The sequence below is a fragment of the Carassius carassius genome, chromosome 9 (genome assembly GCF_963082965.1).
Source record: "Carassius carassius chromosome 9, fCarCar2.1, whole genome shotgun sequence".
NCBI classification, from domain to species: domain Eukaryota; kingdom Metazoa; phylum Chordata; class Actinopteri; order Cypriniformes; family Cyprinidae; genus Carassius; species Carassius carassius.
In genome coordinates this window covers 1,037,501-1,042,500 of record NC_081763.1, presented here as the reverse complement: position 1 = coordinate 1,042,500, position 5,000 = coordinate 1,037,501, and positions in this window count along the sequence as shown.

Below are 5,000 nucleotides of genomic sequence, written 5' to 3'. Positions count from 1 at the left end.
TTGGAGGGATGGGGAGTTAATCCCATTTCAAAATTAAAAAGAAGATGCTACCCGGGCACTGAAATAGAGGATGGAACAAGGTTTTTAAAAGTGAGATTCCCCAAGGAGGTGGCATCATTGCCCTACAGCACAAAGCTGGAAACAGCAGAAGGGCCGCAGTACTTTAGGGTGATGCACAGCCACCAGGTGAAGACCTGTAAGCTGTGCATGAGCCCGGATCATCTGCTCAAAGAATGCCCTGAATTTAAGTGTCACAAGTGCGAGGAAAGGGGACATTTCGCAAGGGATTGCAATGCGGTCAGATGCCCGGAGTGTCAAAAGATTTTAAACAAGTGTGAGTGTTGGATGGAGGGAGAGGAAGGAGGTCTGGAGCATCGGGTGGACGGACAGGTGCATGAAGGAAACACTGAAGAGGAAGGAGATATTGATGAAGGACAAGGGGATGAAGGATTATCACAAAAGGAAACAGAAGGAGGAACAGGCAACCAAGAGGAAGAAGAAGAAGGAAAAAAGAATGATATGGATGAGGAACAAACAGCAGAACAGAATACCCAATGGACAGAAATGGAAATATCGGACAGTTTTAAAAATCTTTTGGATAATGTGGAGAGGGATGGACAGGGAATGTATGATCAAAACAAAGAAATGGACAGTGAAGAAGAAACAAGGATGGACAACATGGGAAAAGACAGAGGGGAGAGAGGACAAAGTAGAAGAAGAACATTAAAGGTAAAACCAAATGTGGAAAATGCAAGAAAAAAGTTAATGACAAGGGGCCGAGTAAAAAGTGTAAACAGATATGAAGTGTTAAGAGGGCTGGAGGGAGAAGATGGAAAATAATGGTTTTTATGTATTTATTTTTATTTATTTTAATGGTTTTAAGTTGTGTTACTTTTAATGCAAGGGGATTGATGGACATGGGTAAATTTGAAAAGGTGAAAGAAATGTGTAAAGGAGAGGATGTGATTTTATTACAAGAAACTAACTGGAGGGAAGAGTACATGACTGAAATAAGGGAAAGGTGGAGCGGAGAGATTTTATATAACAATGGTGATGGGAGGCTTGGAAGAGGAGTTGCGATTTTAATAAAAGAAAACTGTGGGGTATCATGTAAAACAATATATAATGACGTAGATGGGAAATGTATTGCGGTTGAAATGGAGTATGAGGAGAAAAAAGTTATTGTAGTTAATATTCATGCACCGACTGTAGAGAATGAAAAGAAGGAATATTTTAATGTATTAAGAGATTTTTTAAAAAAGCATAAAGAAGTTATTATGATGGGTGATTTTAATACCGTTTTCAGTAAATTAGAAATGGGTGAGGGAATGGTTTTTAAAAATGATAAAGGAAGAAAAGAACTGAAACTATTAATGGAAGAAAATAATATGATTGATGTATGGAGAGAAAGAAATGAAAAAAAGAAAGAATATTCAAGGAGGCAATTAGTAGGGAATTTTATGTGTAAGACAAGGATTGATTTTATTTTGTGTACAAGGAACATTGAAGGATATATCGGTAACATTAAATATGAAGAATCAAGCTTAAGTGACCATAAACCAATTTTTTTGCAAGTAGACTGGAGTTCAGTGAAAAGAGGGCCGGGTGTATGGGTGTTAAATGTAGAGGTTTTGAAGAATGAGGAGTATGTTTTAAGTATTAAAGAAATTATTGAAAAAGAAAAGGAGAATGAAATGTACAGTGAAGATAAAAGGATATGGTGGGAAAATGTTAAATATTTAGTTAAAAAATTCACAATAAAGTATTGCAAATTAATACATATATGTAAGAGGAAGAAGGAGAGAGAAATAAGAGAAAAATTGGAAAAGGAATTAAATGAGAATGGGAAAGATATACAAAAAATAAAAGAATTGGAGGGAATATTGAAAGAAATGGAAGAGAAAAAATATGAAGGAGCAAGTCTAAGAAGTAAAGCTAAATATACTGTGGAGGGAGAAAAATGTACAAAATTTTTATTTGATCTAGAAAAAATACGAGGGAAAGCTGGAATGATTAAAGAAATAAGAGGAAAAAATGGTGTAGTGGTGGGAACAAATGAGGAAATATTAAAAGAAGTAAAAGCATATTATGAGAACCTGTTTAGTACTGAGGGGTTGAAGGAAGAAGAGAAATTGGAGTTACTTAAGCAAATAAAAACAACAGTAGGAGAAGTAGACAAAAAAGAGTGTGATGAAGAGATAAGAGAAGAAGAGATAAAAAGAGCAATAAGTGAATTAAACAAAAATAAAAGTCCAGGTATAGATGGTTTGGGGAGTGAGTTTTATATTGTTTTTAAAGATTTTTTAACCAGTATTTTAAAAGAAGTATATGAAGAGATCTTTAAAAAGGAAGAAATTAATCAGAGAATGGGGATGGGATTATTAAAGTTGATATATAAAAGAAAAGGAGATAAAGTAGACTTAAAAAATTATAGACCAATTACAATGTTGAATACAGATCTGAAAATTTTAACAAAAGTTTTAGCCAACAGATTGAAAGAGGTAATGCCAACCATAATTGAAACAAATCAAGTGTATGGAGTTAAAGGGAAAGATATAGCGGACACAACTTTAAGTATAATAGATAGAATAAGATATATGAAAGAAAAAAACAAAAAAGGATATGTTATTAGTTTGGATTTCGAAAAGGCTTTTGATAGAGTGGAGCATGAATATTTATTTGGAATTTTAAGAAGGTACGGGTTTGGGGAAAATTTTATCAAGTGGATTACAATTTTATATAGGGGAGCAATAACAAGAATACAGTGTAATGGTTTTTTAACTGAATGTTTTAAAATGACTAGATCAATAAGACAAGGATGTCCATTATCAGCGCTTTTATATTCTTTAGTTGCAGAACCATTGGGATTAGCTATTAAAATAGACGAAGACATAAGAGGGATAAACATTGAAGGAAGTGGGGGAAATGAAAAAATATTTCAATATGCAGATGATACGACAATAATAGTTAAAGATATAGAGAGTGTTAATAAAGTAATGGAAGTAGTACAGATGTTTTGTAGGGGATCAGGAGGTAAGATAAATGAAGAAAAAACTATATATATGAGATTTGGAGGAGTGACTGTTTTAACAGAGTATTTTCATTTTAAAGAAACAAAAGAAATAAGGATTTTAGGTGTTCTAATGGGAAAAGAAGAAAGGAATGTTAAAGAAAAAATGTGGGAAGAAATAGTAGGAGGTATTGAAAGAAGGTTAAATTTTTGGAAATTGAGGACATTAAGTTTAAAAGGGAAGGTTTTAATTTTAAATGTGTTAATGGTGTCAAAGTTGTGGTATGTTTTATATGTGACTGCTATGCCAATGTGGGTGGAGACAAGGTTGAAAAAATGTTTTTTAGATTTTTTATGGAATAGTAAACCGTCAAGAATTGCATATAGTACATTAATAGGAGAAATAGGGAAAGGAGGGATGGGATTAATTGATGTTGAACAGAGAAAAAATAGCTTAAGAATTAAAATAGTAAAAAAATATCTAGATGATGGTCACAAAACTGCATGGAAAAAGACAATGGAATATTTTTTAAACAAATGTGGGGATTTTAACATGGGGGATGGGATTTTATGGATGAAAACAAAGAATTGGATGACAGAGTGCTTAACAGAGTTTTATAGGGAAATGTTTAGTGCCTGGGGAAATTTTTTAGATAGACTTGAGTATGATCCACATGGGAGAGAAAACATTTTAAATCAACCTCTGTTTTTAAACCAAAACATTTTAAAACAAGACAAAGGAATTTTTTTAAAGAAATGGATGGAAGTGGGGATAACAAGAGTGAGAGATGTTTTGTATGAATTTAAAGAAGGGTTTTTACCAACACAATTTATTGTAGATGCAATGGAGGAGGCAAAAGAGGATTACAGTGAACAAGTAATAAAAAATAAATATGAAATCATTAAAAATGCAATACCTAAAGAGTGGATAAAAAGAATAGAAAGTATGGAAGGAGAGCCAAAAGAGAAATGTATTCATGTGAAATTAGGGGGAAAACTGTATGATTTTAAGGAATGTACTGTGAAAATGATTTATTGTGCTTTTAGAGATGATGTTTTTAAAGAGCCGATTGCAAATGGTTACTGGGTGCAGAAATTCAAAGATTTAAAAAAAGAGTGTATATGGAGAAACATGACGGGGAAATTTGTGGAAACAAATGTGGAATGTTTGGAGTATTTTATAAGGCATAAAGTGGTTTTTACTGATGTTATTTTAAATAAAATAGGAATGGAAGAAAATGCTCTGTGTAAAGTGTGCCAGGAAGAGGAAGAGGGGATTTTACATATGTTTTTACATTGTAGAGAGCTAGAGGACTTTTTAAGGAAATGTAAATGTTTAATTAAAGATGTGACTGAGGAGTGGGATGAAAATGTAATGGAATGGAACAGAGTTGTGATGTTTGGTTGGGAAAAAAAGTTTCAAAACAAAAGTTTCATTAATCTGTGTGTAATGCTAATGAAAAGTGCAATATGGGACAGAAGAACTGTGGCTAAAAAGGAAAAAATTGTGTTGGATGTTTGGAGGATGTTTAAAAGAAAAACAGAATTATATACTGAAAGACTGTATGTGTACTTTAAAGGTGTAAATATGTTAGACTCTTTTTTATGATGTTTTTACCCCAAAAGTTTATTGTGTTTTAAATGATTTAATGTGGAAGCTGCCAGGAAGTGAAGGAGATTTTTAAATTATCTATGTAAAGGAAAGATGTGTAATGTAGGGATGTGTAAAGACAATGTTCTGTATTTTCTGTTGATTGCGTTTAATCTATTGTATTTTATTGATTGAAATTTCTTAATAAAAAAAAAAAAAAAAAAAAAAAGGCTATGCCCGATCTCGTCTGATCTTGGAAGCTAAGCAGGTTTGGGCCTGGTTAGTACTTGGATGGCAGACCGCCTGGGAATACCAGGTGCTGTAAGCTTTTGGGTTTCCTTCCCTACTTATATAAAGCACTGGCGATTATAGTGGCTGATCTTTAAATAGCCCTCTCTT